General features: G+C 38.7%; 1 protein-coding gene across 3 annotated transcripts in view; it reads left to right on the forward strand.

Moving 5' to 3' along the window:
- LOC137640114 (ryncolin-2-like) overlaps window positions 1-19,675 on the forward strand; it is a 321,214-nt gene that overhangs the window by 293,109 nt on the left and 8,430 nt on the right. The window lies entirely within an intron of this gene.

The raw sequence follows: 19,675 nt of genomic DNA on the forward strand, positions 1-19,675 counted from the left end.
CAATCGACACTAGTTTTGGAGGATATGTCGATACCCTCCATGAGGGTCTCATGGTCCCAATGTTTATGTAAAAAGTGGTTTGCAAATGATATTATCTTCCATGGGGGTAGACGACTTTTTCCCAAAAATGTACCTTTATAAGAAGTAACGGTATAACCACAATGACGTTTCTTTTTGGTTTTATGTATGTTTGTTTCGGTATTACAATAAAACACGTGAATGTCTTTCCTGTAAGATAGGAGGGAATGGCACTTGGGGCACTGTAAGCATTGAGGAATTACGTTGTGTGCTTTCAGGAAATTATCAACATTGGTTGAAGAATCATAAAAATCACCATGGAATTTAGCAAATACTTTTAGATACGGAATACTGCAGCCGTTACAAGTATCTATAACTTCCTCCATCGCAAAATACGAAAAAATAAACCGCACTTGAAATGGCGGACACCTTACTAGGACAGAGGTTTCAAGGGAAAAGGATTTGGTGGGAGGGGTATGAACAGACCACTTAAAGAGATAAAGGAAGGGGGTAGGGAAATATCAGTTGACATCCCCCTGTGTAAACTTTGAATACGTATCGGTTTGTGATTGGTTAACGGAAAAACAACGGAGTCTAGAGGGTAAACATGAATGAACTGTATAGGGAAACTAGTCCAGAGAAAATATTTATGTGAAACTGGGGAGTGAAAAGGAAATAACAAAAGAAATAAAAACAATATGGGAAGATAAAATGGAATGTATGATAAATAATATTGAATGGGAATATAAAATGAGATGATTTTAACATGAATGAACTGGATAGGGAAACTAGTCCAGAGCAAGTATTTATGTGAAACCGGGGAGTGAAAAGGGAATAACAAAAGAAATAAACCCAATATAGTAAGTTGAAATGGGATGTGTGATAAATAATATTGAATGGGAATATAAAATGAGATGATTTTAAAAGGTATCGGATAATAAAACGAGTAATAGGAGGGGGAAAAGCTTCTGCGCAGGGGGCGGAGTTTTTGCGCAGGGGGCGGGGTTTTTGCGCAGGTCGAAAACTGGTATGCACGAACGTACGTACGTACGGGTGCTCATGTTAGCATGGAATGCTAACATTTGATCTACATCAGACGTTGGCAGCACTGGTTACTGTATTTTTTCATGAGATAATCTTTGCAACGGCGCCTCCAAAGTTTATCCAGATATACTGTTTTGTATTTTCCTCCGATTATTATACATTCCAGAAGGTAATGTATAGATAAGGAAAGGCTTGTTTTACGTTTATATATCGTTTCTCCAGTATGTTTTCCCCACCCAAAACCCCGAGTTCCCACAGGGGGTCCGCCATTATGGTAGGATATAGATGTATATATATTTCTGAAACTATTCATTTGCGACGGGAACGAGCGTCATTTTCGAAGAGAGCGTAATTTCTTCTATAAGAAAAAGTAGTTGATTTCGTAGTTTACATTGCCCTGTAATACACTACTGACGATCATTTAGAAAAAAAAATATATTGAAATAATAAAACTCAATTCAAATTAAAGGAATGACTGATTGAAACATTTTCTACCATTATTCTTGCGTAAGAAAATGGTGGTAATTTTGTATTGTATTACAGGGTGTGATTTCGCACAGGAAATATATGATTTCCTATAGCAAATAACGTGATTTAACCGATTTTGATGATCATTTCAATCGGAAACAAACTGATCAACCAATTCGGTTAACTATAAGTTGACGAATTGGTTGATGTTATTACGGATGAAATGAATGTGAAAACCTGTTAAATCACGTTATCTACTATAGGAAATCATATATTTCCTGTGCGAAAATCACACAATGTAATACAATACAAATGTACCATATAAATATTAACACTGTTGACATATATATTGAGTTAAAATATTTAAACAACAGATGTACTGAGGACGATAACATTAGCAACGTTACCAATGGTTGACAGAACTACCAACGTTGACGAATGGTACACAGTGTTACCAACGACACGATGTCATTACTAGAGATAGAAATGCTAAATATTTCCATACGTAAACTAAATAATTTTTCCATATAACTATTACACAATAAATAAAGAGTACCAAAAGGCCACAGAACCTAACAAACCCACCTAACCTTGCCTAGAAGTACCCCGGTCACAAAACACATATAATAAGAATTGGGGAATGACTTACCTTGATTCACAGTACTACCAACGGTGACGAATGGTACACAGAACTACCAACGACACGATGTCATTACTAGTGGTAGAAATGCTAAATATTTCCATAGGTATATTAAATAATTTTTCCATATAACTGTTACGCAATATATAAAAAGTACAGAAAGGCCACAGAACCTAACAAACCCACCTAACCTTGCCTAGAAGTACCCCGGTCACAAAACACGTATAATGACTATTGAGGAATGACTTTTATGAAGAAAACGTCGAAACTTGTTGGACACGGAAGGAAGAGACTGACGGATTAACTTCTATGACTGGGATGTGGATGGATGGTGATATAATATGCAAGAGGTTCCACAATGTATGATTGGGGTTCTTCTGACTTACGTACCACTCTGCCTGGCACCCATGTGTGGCAGGCCTTGTCGAATATTCGGACTGGTTGTTCGGGTTGGAGGTCTGTGAAGTGCCGTTGTGTCCGATTTGGTCCTAGGCGGTCCTGGAGGTGGTTGCGGGTCGTGATGTGTGCGAGATGTGGTTCGTATCTGCCTGGTAGGTCAGTGGTCACATTGCGACCAAACATGAGCTCTGCGGGGCTGGTTGTCTTATTGTCGATCGGGGTGGCCCGTAAGTGGAGTAATGCAGTATGCATATCACCGCCTGTCTCAAGGCATTTTTTGATAATCGCCTTGCATGTTCCAACTGCGCGCTCCGCGAGGCCATTGGACTGAGGGTAATGTGGGCTTGATGTGATGTGCTCAATACCCCAGGCTTTTGTGAAGTCCCTCATGGCTGCTCCCGTGTATTGAGGTCCGTTGTCTGAGACCAGAGTTTTGGGGCATCCGAACAGCGAACACAGGAATTTGAGGTGGTTGGCCACACTTTCAGATGACAGGTTTTTTAGTTCGGTGACTATCGGGAATTTTGTGAAATAATCAGTTGTGATCAGATATGTCTTGTGGCCAATTTGGAAGATGTCCGAAGCGACTTTGAACCAGGGCATTGGGGGAATGTCATGATGCGTGGTTTCACTAGGACTTTGCTGGGGCTGGTACTTCTGGCATATGTCACATGCCCTGACCTTGTCCTCTATATCCTTTGCAATGTTGGGCCAGAATACACACTCCCGTGCCAGGGCTTGTGTTTTTGTGATCCCTTGGTGGGACCGGTGGAGCTGGTCCAATATCCGGCCTCTGACCTCTTTGGGGATGATAACTTGTCGCCCTTTGAATATGACTCCGTCTTCCACGGCAAGGCATTCTCTGTATGAGAAAAACTGGCGGATATCGGGGTGACAGCCTTTTACTGAGGTAGGCCAACCCTCGATGATAGTATGCTTGAGAGTGCGCAGCACTGGGTCGGTGTCAGACCTATGGCGGACCTCTTCCAAAATCTGGGGACCAAATTTTATGAGTGCAACTGATATCACGTCGATGTCATCTAGTTCCATTCCGTCCACTCGTGTATCCAAAGGGATTTCCTTGTCATTTTGTGGGTTAGGAAGGCGTGATAGGGCGTCGGAGAGTACAAGGGTTCGTCCTTCCTTGTACTTGACCCTCATGTCATACCCCTGCAGTTTCAAGAAGAGACGTTGTAGTCTAGGTGGGGCACTGATAAGTGGCTTCTCCCAGATATTAACGAGGGGTTTGTGGTCAGTGACAGCTTCGAAGTCTCTTCCGTATAGGTAGGTATGAAATCGTTGCACACCGTGTACTAGTCCAAGGGCCTCTTGCTCGATATTGCTGTAATTTGCCTGCGTTGGTGTCAGGGCTTTGCTGGCGAAGGCTATTACCTTCCCGTCTTGGATGAGGGCCGCCCCGAGGCCTTTTTGCGATGCATCGACTTCAAGAGTCACGGGTCGAGTTGGGTCATAGTAAGACAGCGTGCTTGATGGTGCTATTTGGCGTTTCAGGTGTTGATAGGTGGATTCATGGTCTTCTTCCCATTGGAAGGGCACATCTTCCTTGATCAGATCTCGAAGTCTTTGTGACTGAGCTGAGTAATGTGGTACATAGGGGCTGAGGTAAGTCATTACTCCCAGAAATCTCTGTAGTTCCTCTTTATTGGAGGGTGACGGCATGCTATGCAGGTCGTGTACCTTTGACGGGTCTGGCATCATGCCCTTGCTGGTATAGCGTGTTCCGAAAAACTCGATTTCTGGTTTTGAAATGGAGCATTTCTTCGAGTTTAGGCTGAGTCCGTGTTGGGCTGCACGCTGCATGAACCCCATCAGGTTTTTGTCGTGTTCCGACTGGTCTTTCCCACATATTGCCACGTCATCAGCGATGCCAACAACACCTGGGAGATTCTCGATGATGGAGTCCATCCTGGCTTGAAATATGTCCTGGCTTACATTCAGCCCGAATGGTAGCCTTGTCCAACAATACCGGCCGTGTGGTGTTCGGAATGTTGTCAGTAGTTGTGAGTCCTCGTGTAGCGGTATACTCCAGTAGCCTGCTTTGGCGTCTAGCTTGGAGAACACTTTCGCTTTGGAGAATACCGGGTTGATCTCTTCTAGAGTGGGAATCTTGTGGGGACATCTTTTGAGGTTTTGGTTGAGCCGCTTGGGGTCCAGGCAGATCCGTAGGCTTCCATCGGGTTTTGTGACATACACAAGGCTGCTACACCAGTCTGTGTGTGCCGTTACGCGTCTGATAACCCCCTCTTTCTCCATAGTGTCAAGCTCGGACTTGATGCGGGGCTTCAGGTGGATACTCACCTTACGGGGCGGATCACAGAAAGGTATCGCGTCATCCTTGAGGTGGAGCATCGCGGGCTCTTTTAGTTTGCCGATACAGTCAAACTGTGCTGGGAATTGTGCTTTTAGTTGTTCGACTGACCTAATAGGGCCTTGTTGGCTTGGTTGCTCAGGTATTCCAGTAACGTCGTTGACATTGATATCCACAATACCGAGTTTTTGGCATGAGGGAAGGCCAAGTATGGCTGGACCAGACACATCAACCACGAAGAACTTTTCTTGCGAGAATGCTGGGTTGCTGAGTTTGCGGACGCTGAGCACTAGTGACCCTAGGCAGGGAATATTGTCGCCACTGTATGATGTTAGTCTTACTGATGGTTCTGGGGATAGTACGAGGCTGGTGGGTGCATCACCAAACATTTGCTTGTATGTCCGCAAGGGCAGCGTATTGCCACCGGAACCTGTGTCGATTTTAAGTTTCAGGGGCCCATAGGCTGGGGGGTTTTCATGCTTGACCATGAGCTTTGAGAATGCTTCTCGTTTCAGTGCCACTCCTATGTCGGTTATCGTTATCATGTCGAAGTTTGGCATATAATCTGTTTCTTCATCAAGATTAGGGTTTTCATTAACCATGACTTCGTGTTGCCTGTGGTTAGGAGCCCGATTCGGCCGTCGGTAGGAGCGCCCTCTTGTCTTGCTCTGACGTTGTGTCTGCTGCATGTTGTCTCCTGGCATTGTTCTGCCTCCATCAGTTTTGCGGCACATCTTTTTCCAGTGCCCCTTGATGCCACAACCACTGCATCTGTCATTGTAAGCGGGGCATGACCTAATGGGATGGCTAAGCCCACAGTTCCAGCAGGGGTTGTCCGTGGTTTGTAGTTTGTTCCGTGGCTCGTTGCTTTCCCTTCGAATTGCATCCACGTTGGTATGGCTTGTACTTGTGTTCTCAGAGCTCATCTGTATGGAGCGTAATGATGCCGTGGAGGCCGCAATGGCCTCGTATTCCCGACCTCTCTCTAGAACGTTGCTCACAGCATAGCCCTTCGGTTTAGTTAGGAGTTCTTTCCGAAATTCTTCGAATTGTGTTCGTAGTATGGTCATTTCGATAAGTCGTTCGTTGAGTTCTCTGTCTTCAAACTCGCACTTTGTCGCTTTTTCACGGAGTCTGGCCAGGAATTGACTGATTGTTTCAGCAGGTTTTTGTTTGGTATTTGCAAATTCGAGGCGGTGAACTCTGAAATTTATTTTGACCGTTGCATCAACCTCACTTTCAATAAGCCTCCATATGTTCTGCGGTACACGTTGCTCCTGTTCAGTGAGGCCGCTCGCCAAGATACGCCTCATGCCCTCATCGCCGAGGGCAATTTTAATTTTAGTTGCTTGCTTGCCCGGGTCTGTGACTTCCTGGTCTTCGAGGTATAAGTTCATGCGCGCCTTGAATGCACGAAATGACTCTGCCAGGGGCTGGTGAGCCCAGTCCATACTTGGGCATTTAGGCTGGGCCATGATTGGATTTGGTTTCGAGTGTTACACAATAGATAGATAGTGATTGGATTAATAACACAGTTTACAGTTCACAAAAAGAGACATATAATAAGAGTATGGAAATCACTACAAAAATTTGTCACTGGTAGTCGGCACGGTTTTCAGTTTTGTTTACACTGCTGAATGTATGTCGTTGTTTGGCTCATTTTGTGAAGTAGTGCGCGGATAACAATGGCCAAAATACTTGTAAGTAATCTATTCACAACTTTCTTCACTATTCTCACTGTAATCACGGTGCACTAATGTCCATTCTATGCCATATTCTGACGATATAAGTTATGTACGGTTGTTATCTGGGCCGGTATGACAGTATTTGTTCAGTTGCCGTTGGGTGAAAATGGCGTCATCTGCGGCCGCTGGTAATAAACTTGGGCTGATTATGAGTCCTCTTCTCAGTTATTACGGACAGGAGATGTATGTAAAGTGTCTCTATGGTCCGGGTTTGTTAATGGAATGGCGTGGGTTGCGTTACCACCGCTGCCACCATGATATAATATGCAAGAGGTTGCAGTGATTAAAAGACAGGTCTTGATGGCTTGGGTGCTAGGTAGAGACTGCCCTTTATTCATAGCTACATGGGACTACATGATACCACAGATGGGGGTCATCGGGGTCTTGTGGGTAGGGGGGGGTCCATTGTCTGTTGTTGTAAAGGAGGGTAGAGGACACTGGCAGTAATGAAAAAGGGGTGGAGTAACGTATGTTGTGGATAGTAGTGGGTAAAAAAGAACCTGGAAAAATATTGCTTGAAATATTCAGTCTTGCTTCCAGGTCTCTAAACCCACTCCTTCACTTCTCTCCAGAGACGTTCTATATTTTGAGTATGGATGGTTGGGTCTAGGGGGTCAACGAAATGTTCCGAATGATTAATAGACTTATGAACGTAACCAATTTCCGATAGTGAGTAGTATGCAGACCACTTATCACTGATAATAATACTACCAGGTTTGATATACTACTGGATGAGGGGAATTAGAGTAGCAGAATCTCGTTTAGTAGAAAGGGGGGGAACTAAAGGGATAATGAAAAATTTCTTGGACACACGCTCAATACCCCCAAAGACCCATATGGCACTTAACGGTCTACCACGGTTGTATTTAGCTTTACAAAAATGAGTTTCGTCTATTTCAAGAGTAACTCCATCACCACCAACCGCCTCTTGATTATCGAAGAAGTATTCAGTAACCTCCGAACAGAAACTTCTCCAATCCACACTAGTTTTCGAAGATATGTCGATACCATCCATGAGGGTCTCATGGTCCGAATGTTTATGCAAAAAGTGGTTGGCTCATAATATTATCTTCCATGGGGGTAGAAGACTTTTGTCCAAAAAAGTACCTTTATAGGCAGTAATGGTATAACCACAATGCCGTTTCTTCTTAGTTTTACGAATGATGGATTCAGAAGTGCAATAAAACACGTGAATGACTTCCCTATAAGATAAAAGAGACCGGCACTTGGGGCAGTTTAAACGCTGAGGAATAACGATGTGAGATTTAAGAAAATGCTCAACATTACCTGAAGTATCAAAAAAATCACCATGGAATTGAGCCACTGATTTTAGGTATGGAATACTGCAGCCGCTACAAGTTTCTATAACTTGCTCCATCGCAAAATACGAAAAAAGGAACCGCACTTGTAATGTAGAACGTCTCACCAGGTCAAAGGTTACAACGGGAAAGGCATTGGAACAAAGGGTATGAAAAGACTGCTCAAAGGGATAAAGGAAAGGGGGGGGGGGGTTAGGGAGATATCTGCATAGGCCTAGGATGGTGATTGGTTAAGGGAAAAACAAAGAACACTAGTGGGTAAACATGAATGAACTAAATACGGAAACTAGACCAGAGAAAGGATTTATGGGACACAGAGGAGTGAAAAGGAAATAACCAAAAAAAATAATTAAAAACAATATAGGAAGGTAAAATGGAATGAACGGTAAATAATATTGAATGGGAATATAAAATGAGATGATTATACCGAGAATTAACTGGATAAAAAAACTAGTCCAGAGTAAGTATTTATGTGCAACCGGGAAGAGAAAAGGAAATAACCAAACAAATAAACCCAATATAGGAAGGTAAAATGGAATGTATGATAAATAATATTGAATGGGAATATAAAATGAGAAAATAATACGGTAATAAAAAGAGTAATTTGGGAGGGGAAACTCCTGCGCAGGGGGGTGATATATGCGCAGGTCGGAAACTGGTGCGAACGAACGTACGTACAAATGGGAAAGGAAATAACTAAACAAATAAAGCCAATATAGGAAGGTAAAATGGAATGTATGATAAATAATATTGAATGGGAATATAAAATGAGAAAATAATACGGTAATAAAAAGAGTAATTTGGGAGGGGAAACTCCTGCGCAGGGGGGTTATATATGCGCAGGTCGGAGACTGGTGCGAACGAACGTACGTACAAATGGGTGCTAATGTTAGTATGGAATGCTAACATTTGATCTACATCAGGTATGGAATGCTAACATTTAATCTACATCAGGCGTTGGCAGCACTGGTTACTGTATTACTACAAGAAATAACCTTTGAAACGGCTCCTCCCAAATATATCCAGTTATACTGTTTTGTATTTTCCTACGGTTATAATACATACAAGAAGGAAATGTATAGAGAAGAAAATGATTGATTTACGGTTATATATCAGTTCCCCAGTATGTTTTCCTCACCCAAAACCCCGAGTTCCCACTGGGGGTCCCCCATTATCGGAGGATATAGATGTATATATATTTCTGAAACTATTCATTTGTGACGGGAACGAGTGTTATTTTCGAAGGGAGCGTAATTTTTCCTATAAGAAAAAGTAGTTGGTATCCTGGGTTACATTGCCATGTAATACACTACAATGAAACCGAAAAGGGTTTTTAACTTTTCTGGTTAAGATAATCAAAAAACCATGGAAAATACTATGTAATCTCTACATAACGACAGGTTTCCACAACTACGAATTTGAAAATACTTTAGCTGACCATTATTAGTAGAATACGTTTTCTATGTTAAGAAATAGAAGTATCAATGAAAACCAGTATTTTACGCAAAGTTCTTCATATTTATAGGGAATACTTAGTATTTACAGAAACGGGAATTTTTTTTTTGCATAAAACATCAATAGGAAAGAGAGAGAGAGAGAGAGAGAGAGAGAGAGAGAGAGAGAGAGAGAGAGAGAGAGAGAGTGAGAGAGAGAGAGAGAGAGAGAGAAGGAAAAATTTCAGGCCAATATCTGGAAATATGAAAGAATAGTATCAATTGTTGTGTAAAAAATAAAAATAAAAACATAATACATTTTTTCATACTTGTCATAGATTAAACCTTTATCTCTGTGGTCATTAGTTTGCTTCACCAACTACAGAACCGGTATCGATTCTACCACCTAAGTCAGTTTCCCAAAAAAATCCATCAAGCAGTAACCTAGACTTTTTCTTTGCAAATCGCATGTACCAAATCAAATAACTTTCATTCCTGAATGTCTTAATTTTCTCCTTTTCATTTTCTTAAAAGATTTATTTCGTTATGATTTAACATCTATTCAACATAACACGCTTACACTAACTTCTTAATTCCGTCGTCTTGAAAATTATTCAATTAACTGGGAGCCTTTTCCTTCGGTCTTTTCTTTTGTTTAAAACCTAGATTTTTCTTTTTTTCTGGTGTGTGTCTGTGGGGGGGGGGGGGGTTGGCTAAATTTTGAAAAGGCATTGACGGCGGGAAGTCTAGCGGGCCTCCCCAAAAAAATATAACGAGGAAACACCCTTAGATGCGATTTCCCTTATTCTGACAGCAGTTTGTAGCAACAATAAAATAATTTTTTGGACGGTTTTTATGTAACCAATTACATTTGTACACAAAGATTATTATGAAATACCGGTAGGCTTACTTGATGAATTTAACAAAAACATACTAATGATGTTAATTCTTTGCTATAAGCTCATTCCAATATCGACCAAGTTAGGGCTATCAGTTTTCTAAGCCTACTATGTTTTTCAGTTCCAATTTAAACTTTCATAATTATTATTTTCTTGTTATAATCTAAGATTTTGTTCGGATTTAATATTTTGAGTCAAGTGATTGTATAATTATTATAACTATTATTTTCTTTTCCTAGTCTAAAGTTTTATTGAGATTTAATCATTTGAGTCAAGTGATTGTATAATTTTCATAAGTATTATTTTCTTGTCATAGTCTAAGATTTTGTTCAGATTTAGTATTTTGAGTCGAGTGATTCTATAATTTTTATAATCATTATTTTCTTTTTTTAGTCTAAAGTTTTATTCAGATTCAATATTTTAATTAAGTCAAGTAGTTGTATAATTTTCATAATTATTATTTTCTTGTTATAATCTAAGATTTTGTTCAGATTTAATATTTTGAGTCAAGTGATTGTATAATTTTTATAATTATTATTTTCTTGTCCTAGTCTAAAGTTTTATTCAGATTCAATCATTTGAGTCAAGTGATTGTATAATTTTTATAAGTATTATTTTCTTGTCCTAGTCTAAAGTTTTATTCAGATTTAATAATTTGAGTCAAGTGATTGTATAATTTTCATAAGAATTATTTTCTTGTCTTAGTCTAAGATTTTGTTCAGATTTAATATTTTGAGTCGAGTGATTCTATAATTTTCATAATCATTATTTTCTTGTCTTAGTCTAAAGTTTTATTCAGATTCAATCATTTGAGTCAAGTGATTGTATAATTTTCATAAGTATTATTTTCTTGTCTTAGTCTAAGAATTTGTTCAGATTTAATATTTTGAGTCAAGCGATTCTATAATTTTCATAAGTATTATTTTCTTGTCTTAGTCTAAGATTTTGTTCAGATTTAATATTTTGAGTCGAGTGATTCTATAATTTTCATAATCATTATTTTCTTGTCTTAGTCTAAAGTTTTATTCAGATTCAATAATTTGAGTCAAGTGATTGTATAATTTTCATAAGTATTATTTTCTTGTCTTAGTCTAAGAATTTGTTCAGATTTAATATTTTGAGTCAAGCGATTCTATAATTTTCATAAGTATTATTTTCTTGTCTTAGTCTAAGATTTTGTTCAGATTTAATATTTTGAGTCAAGTGATTGTATAATTTTCATAAGAATTATTTTCTTGTCTTAGTCCAAGAATTTGTTCAGATTTTATATTTTGAGTCAAGTGATTCTATAATTTTCATAAGTATTATTTTCTTGTCTTAGTCTAAGAATTTGTTCAGATTTAATAATTTGAGTCAAGTGATTCTATAATTTTCAGAAATATTATTTTCTTGTCTTAGTCTAAGATTTTGTTCAGATTTAATATTTTGAGTCAAGTGGTTGTATAATTTTCATAAGTATAATTTTCTTATCTTAGTCTAAAGTTTTATTCAGATTTAATATTTCAAGTGATTTATTTTTTTATGTAAATTCTTTCAAAGCGTTGTAATTTTTTAAAGAATATATTTATTTTTGTAAAGTGTGGATTTTTTTTATAACCAGTGTTTCTTACGGTACTCTCTCATATCCTTGTTAAAGACTCAAAGTAAGAGTTTGTTTTGGATAGTTCTTAATGATAATTACCTAATTTGTTTTGAGTGTATATAAGAGACCTTTGGATATTCAGTGTTTTTATATATTGCCGTCTGGAAGTTATATGATTCTCTCAGAGCTCTGGTATAATTCAAATATAACATATATACGTAAAAACAAACAGGTGAATTTGGAACTCGAGAGGTTGTGTAACTTGCCAGCCGTAATATATATAGTATAATATATTTGTCGTTCCCAGCCCCAGGACCATAATAATATATATATATATATATATATATATATATATATATATATATATATATATATATATATATATGTGTGTGTGTGTGTGTGTGTGTGTTTATAAAATAAAAATGTCTTCGCGGCATCAACATGTATCTTACAGGAATCCTCATATTTACCAAGTTCAATTATATTCTCATGCTGACCCTTTGGTGAAAGAAATGGCATTTTACTGATTTCATCTATTCTTTAATTACAACTGTTTAACCAAAACTATGGATTCATCAAGAGACTAATGATTTGCTAATTTTACAATCCCATTAATAAAAATGGATTCAAATATGATAAATATTAGATATTCTAAAATTCATATTTTTAAAGCTACAAAAAGAAAAAAGAAAATTATTTCAGCATTTCAAAGATCCATAACGATTTTAAAGAGGAAATTTACTGAAAATGTGCAATCCACATCCGTATACGTATGCAAACAAATATACCTGGCAACATATATGTACCCTACATATAAAATTAACACAGATATCATCTTCTGCGTAGGTGACGCAGTCAAAAATGATCTGCTTTCAGGGTCTAGCAGTGGCTGAAGGTATGTGACAGCAGCACTGCCATTGCTCGGCCTTCACTGAGAAGTGGTGTCCTTGGGATAGCACAAGACTTCAGGTATCGTTCGCCAGGCTTGTGTATGGCTGTCTTTTTCTTGATGGGACATCGTAATTCGTCTCCATATGAATGATAATTATTGGGTTTTTGATAATGATGCTCACAGCTTCAGTTATGATATGTCGGACGTAGTTACGTTTTCTGTTGATAATCTGAGTTCAATCTATCAATTCTTTCAGGGACGGCTTTCAGTCATGGATATAGATGTAGTTATGGTGTATGGCCCTCTAAATCATGTGGGCCAGCATACTTATTTGAAGAGTCGTGGTAGTGTGTCTGATAAAGTGTTTTCTGTGAGATTTATACTTTTCTGGGAATGAAAATTTGTAGACTATGTTAGCACAAGCCTTTTTCTGTCCTATAGTGGCATTAATATTCCTAATTACTAGGCCATTACTAGGATGGGATTGATATAGACTCTAAGCAGTACTCAATGGTATGGTGCCTTTGGGTTAAATATTTCAATAGATGTTGGTTTTCAAGGCCTGGCACTCATCCTATAAGCTGATCCAAAGATAATTAGTTGGTTAATAGCGTGGCTCTTCTTTAAAGTCTGCATCGCTGTGGGGTGGTACATTTAATTGAATTTCTGTTTATAACCTCTTCTATTATGATGTCTAGCGACATGCTCTTAGTTAGCAGCTCTTGTCTTCGGCTCAGTTCATCATGTACGTCTTCCCAAGATATGCTGTGTGTGAATTATTTTGTTGTCAGTACTTACAACTGACATTTTTTGCAGTTTGGGACATTCATTCACCTTTGTCATCAGGTATCATCCTCTGTCGGTTGATATTATATATAGTTTCATCATGAATTGGCCATTCAGCTGTTTGACCAGAACATTAAGGAAAATCTTCAGTTGAGTATGTTTTGTTGAAACGTTTAGCACCGAATTTCTTCTTAGTGAATCAGCTAATTCTTTTCTGTCATTACCAAATTTTTCAGGATGAGTATTTCATCGGTGTGCCCATGGATTTTTTTACTTTTTGTGATGTCTGAAGGTCTTATCATTGATAATAACGACATAAATATTTGAGAACAGAGTTCAAAGAAAGGACCCCATAGCTACAACATCAATTTGTCAAAATAACTCACCACAGTGAGAGAGCCATTGGGCCACCATGGTACTTCCTTTTAACATCTCTCTGAGGACATCCTCAGATATGGGTAAGGGTATTTGAAAGGATCTGTATACTCAATCTAGTATTATGTTTATGATTTCCTCGACAGGAACATTTGTGAAAAGCTCTACACTTTAAGGGAGGATATATCTTCTTCAGGTGATTTATTGTGCAATAAGCAAATGACTTTCACTGTTGATCTTAATGAAGGGGCTTCGCGTGTATAGGTGGTAAGGTTCTGACTTAAGACCTTTATTTGGGTCCTTCGTCCGGTATAATCCAGTTAGATATTATCCATTTTCTCTAGGTTTTCTGCCTTTTCATGAATAAGTAGAACTCTGAATTGTTCCTTTTTCGTAAGATGATATCTGAGTTGACGCGTAATTCTTTGGTGGGTTTCAGCATGTCTTTTAAAAGCAGTCATTTCGGAATACTTCTGAAAGTTTTTTGTTGACAGCTGTGGTAGATCTATTTTGTCCTTGTTCCGTAGTTGACGGGGCTGTTCTAAAAAACATATGGCCTCTCAATGTAGTGAACTGCGAGGATAAATGGGCCTCCTTGGTAGTAATATCTACACCTAAGTTGAAGACATTTCTCTGGTGACTCATCAATTCATATCCTGCCATATTGACAAATCCCTTTTAGCACTGCTTGCTTCTAACAGATCCTCCCTAAAATATTAACAGTTTCTTATTTTGAACACGGTCACCTCTTGTGCGTAATTTCTCCTTTCCAGTTCTGTAAAGTAATGAGCTGTTTGTTGAATTCTTGTATTGCATATTTCGCTTCAATTTGTTGAACTCTGATGTGGATTCTTTGGTTTACTGACTAAGTGTCCTCCCCGTCCAGTGCTCCATATTTTTCCACTGTTTTAATGCCTTTAGGACAGATTCTCTTTGAGAAAATGTTCAATAAAGTTGCATTAGCGATATTGTGTTTCGTATAGTGATCCTCGTGAGATTATCTGTGATAAGGCTTTGGTGAAAGAAACTGGGATTTATCAATTTCATCTATTCTATTACTACAGTTGTTTCACAAAAAAACTATGGCTTAATTAAGTAACTACTGATTAAAGTTAATCTTACAGTCCCATTTATATAAAAGAATTCACCTAAAAGTAGTCTAAGATTAACTACATTGACAATGACATTATAAACGCTACAAGAAAAGAAGCTTTGTCAATTATCTAGTGTGTCACTTTTTTCTGCTTCTTTGTAGCATTTAGGACTTCACTTCTTGTATACATCAAAGACTACAGTCACTCACTTGTGCCTGACACCATAGTATTCCACTTTTGGGATGATGTCTTCTTTATCAATGTCATAAAATGTCATTGAAGTGGAAGTAAGGCATTGATAAGTGTTGGTCCATTAATGATAATTGCATTTGCCCTTGGTTTTCTGTCTGGGAAGTTCACTTGTGCTTCAATAATTTCAACCACTGGTGATTTCTGACATGTATATGGAAGATGCAGGGTGTGACTGATTCTCATGCTTGAAAAATTCTTCTAAGTCATGCTATCTATTTTGCATGATCAACAGTCGTGAGAATTACTGATAGTCAGCTTTGAGGACTTTCTCCTTAAAAATTATCTCCACCCATTCTTGTGCGAAGAAAGAAACCCTGTCCTTGATTGAATGATAGAAAGGGCTATCATCTTCATCCTCTAGCCTTTCCATAAATGATTTGAACTGCTCTTTGCCCCACCAGTGATGTATAGCTACCATTTCAGTTAGAGTTTGGTCTTCAATTTCATGGTGTTAAGCACCAGCAGGTCAGCTGATTCCTCTTGGCATGGGTTACCCATCTCCTGCATCATTGCAGAGGGTGATTTCACCTTTTCAAAGAAAGATCTTTGGGCAATCAGTGTCTGCTCTTGGTGATTGCTGCTGTATGTGGCATCTTTCATACCGGACATGGCCTAACATTATTATTGTTGTTATTATAATTACTAGCCAAGCTACAACCGTAGTTGGAAAACCAAGATGCTATAAGCCCAAGGGCTCCAACAGGGAAAAATAGCCCAGTGAGAAAAGGAATAAGGAAATAAATAAACGATATAAGAAGTAATGACAAATTAAAATAAAAAATTTTTAAAAACATTAACAAGATTAAAACACATAATTCAAATATAGGCTATAAAAAGGACTTATGTTAGTCTGTTCAACATAAAAACATTTTCTGCAAATTTGAACTTTTGAAGTTCTACTGATTCACCTACCCAATTAGGAAAATCATTCCACAACTTGGTCACAGCAGGAATAAAACTTGTAGATTACTGTGTAGTATTGATCCTCATGATGGAGAAGGCCTGACTATTTGAATTAACTGCATGCCTAGTATTACGAACAGGATGGAACTGTCAAGGAAGATCTGAATATAAAGGATGTCAGAATTATGAAAAATCTTATGCAACATGTATAATGAACTAATTGAACGACAGTGCCAAAGATTAATATCTAGATAAGGAATAAGAAATTTAATAGACCGTAAGTTCATGTCCGACAAATTAAGATGACAATCAGTAGGTGAAGACCAGATAGGAGAACAATACTCGAAAAAAGGTAGAATGAAATAATTAAAACACTTCTTCAGAATAGATTGATCACAGAAAATCTTAAAAGACTTTCTCAATAAGCCAATTTTTTCTGCAATTGAAGAAGACACAGACCTAATGTGTTTCTCAAAAGTAAATTTGCTATCAAGAATCCCATGTAAAATTTTAAAATAGACATACAAAGTTAAAGAAACATTATCATTGCTGAGATGTGGATGTTAAGGAGCCACTATCCTTGACCTACACAATCATACTTCGAGTTTTGTAAGGATTCAACTTCATACCCCATAATTTGCACCATGCACTAATTTTAGCTATATCTCTATTAAGAGATTCAGCAACCCCAAATATTCATTCAGGAGATGCAATTGATGGAAAGATTAGCCTCATCTGCATGTGCAACAAGCTTGTTTTCTAGGGCAAACCAAATGTCGTGTATATAGTATGAAAAGTAATGGGCCAAGAACACCAGATATCATATTCCTATACTCACTATGGTGCCCATCAACAACAACTCTTGGAGATCTATTACTTAAAAATTCAATAATGATGCTAAGAAACGACCCACCCACTCCCGACTGTTTATGTTTGAAAACAAGGGCTTCATGATTAACAGTACTAAAATCAAAGCTAATCATATGCACTTCCTGATCACAATCGAGGGATTTCTGTACAGCATTGGAGATTGCAAGAAGGGCATTACATGGTCCAAGGCCTTTGCAAAAACCAAATTGCAAACTAGGGAACAGATGATTACCTTCAGCAAACCTATTAAGACGTTTTGCCAAAAGCAGTTCAAAAACTTTAGATGATATGGGAGTTATGGAAAGTGGGTGGTAATCATTTGGACTTGAGCTACCACAAACACATAGATGACTTGAGAGCTAAGGAATCTGCAGTCTTTATGAAAAAACAAAGGAAAAATACTATATGGGTGTACACCTCCCTAAGCATTAAGGTCCATCAACAGAGCTTTAATTTCATGAGATCGTAAAGCTAAACTATAGGGTGACACAAAAAAATGGTCATCACCAAAAAACGAATAACTTCCAAAATTTTATTTAGATCGACACAAATCAAGCCTGTGTAGCAGACATCTCCAAAGTTTCAAGTCTGTACATCTAACCTCTTTGTTTCACTGGCTCTCCAAAATGCGCTCCAAATGAGCTCCCCGGCACTGCAGGCACATTTGGATACGGCGGGCAAAGTTCTCGATGACCCTCCCGTATTCTTCCCTTGGGATCACTCTTATTGCTGCTGTAATTGCTGCCTTCAGGTCAGGGATAGTCTGGGGGGTGGTTTCCATATACCCTGTCCTTAAGGTATCCCCAGAGATAAAAATCTGGAGGATGATCAGTCGGTCAGGGAAACGCTACTGTAGTCATGCCAATGATTCGTTTGAAGTGTGGGGGGTGGCACCATCCTGCTGGAACCACTGGAGGACCCTGACGACTCCTCTCCGTCGACCAAGTGCTGTCTAGAACTTGCCAAGCACCTGGACATATCACTTGGTGTTGATTGTCACAGACTGCTCATTGTCGTCCTCAAACCAGAATGGTCCAATGATGCCATGTTTGGAGATGGCGACCCAGGCAGTGCACTTCACCGAGTGTAATGGTCTTTGCAGACAGTGCTCAGGGGGTGTGCTACCCCAGAAGATATTGTTCTTCGAGTTCATGTGACCTGACAACAGAAAATGTGCCTCGTCCGAAAACCAGACATTGTCAAGGAAGTCTGGCACAGCGTCAATCTTGTCGCAAAACCACTCGCACATGATCACTCGCTTCCTCATGTCGTCAGGTATAAGTTTGTGTTTAATCTGTATCCTGTAAGGATACAGGTGGAGATCTGTGTTCAAAATTCTCCGCATGAACTCCTGGTTGACTCCAAGCTCCTGACTTCGCTGTCGCACAGACTTGCTTGGGCTGCGGACAACAGAGTCTCTGACTGCAGCAATGTTGTGAGGTGTCTTTGATGATTTTGGTCGTCCAGAGGGATTGTCTGTTAGTGTCTTTACAATTAAGGTTATGCACAGTACCATGGGTTCTGAACTTGTTGACCCATCTGTAGATCATTGAGTGGACAGGAAATTCTTGCCATCTGAACCGTTCTTTGAATTGCAATTGAGCTGCGTGGATAGACTTCAACCGAAAATATGCCTCAACTATAAATGTCTTTTCCTCAGTAGTCCATGGCATCTCGAAGGTCGAATTTGGTAGACTTTTAGAACATCAATAAAAGGAATTGATTATTTATTTCAAAATTTATTCAAGTTTAGGTGATGACCGTTTTTTTTTTTTTTGTGTGTCACCCTGTAGTTAGTTTAGACTTTGGAAAACAGGAATGAGGAAGTTTGAGTTTCTCATAACTTTTCTTACTGTCAAACATATCAGCCAAAAGGGCTGCCTTTTCCTTTGGACAGTGAGTGACTGAGTCATCTGGTTTAAGTAAAGGAAGAACTGTTGCATCTACACCAAAGAGTGCAGATTTAAGGGTAGTCCACCACTTAGGTCCCTGGGTTGTACTAGAAAGGATTTCTTTTATGGTTAGATTGTATTCCTTTTCTGTTGCAGCATAAACTCTCTGAGCAAAAGCTCCAAGTTGAGTATAGTTATTCCAGGTCAAATCTGATCTGCTACTCTTCCAAAGATGATAGGCCTCCGGTTTCTCCAAATAAGCATGTCTGCAATCATCATTGAACCATGGTTTGTCCTTCACTCAGTACCTTAGCACACGAGAAGCGATATGCCTATTAATTATGTTGAATAGATTTTCATTCAAAGGGACAACAGGATCAACACTACTATACAATTATGACCAATTCAAGCCCAAAAGATTATGCAAAATCCCATTCCTGTCTGCGTGAGATTTCATATAAATCTTACATGAGTATGATACATCAGGGACAGGCTGCTCAGTCTTCACTACTAATGAAATCAAGGCATGATCAGATGTACTGACTGGAGAACCAACTTTACTTGTTACAACGCTAGGGGAGTCAGTGTATACAAGGTCCAAGCAGTTACCAGACCTGAGAGTAGCTTCACTTATGATTTGTTCACAGCCTGATTTAGAGGCAAAGTCTAAAGCCCTTAAGCCATGGCCATCATTAGGAGAAACAGGACTTAAACACTCCCTATGGTGAGCATTGA

The sequence above is a fragment of the Palaemon carinicauda genome, chromosome 4 (assembly GCF_036898095.1).
Source record: "Palaemon carinicauda isolate YSFRI2023 chromosome 4, ASM3689809v2, whole genome shotgun sequence".
Taxonomy (NCBI): Eukaryota; Metazoa; Arthropoda; class Malacostraca; order Decapoda; family Palaemonidae; genus Palaemon; species Palaemon carinicauda.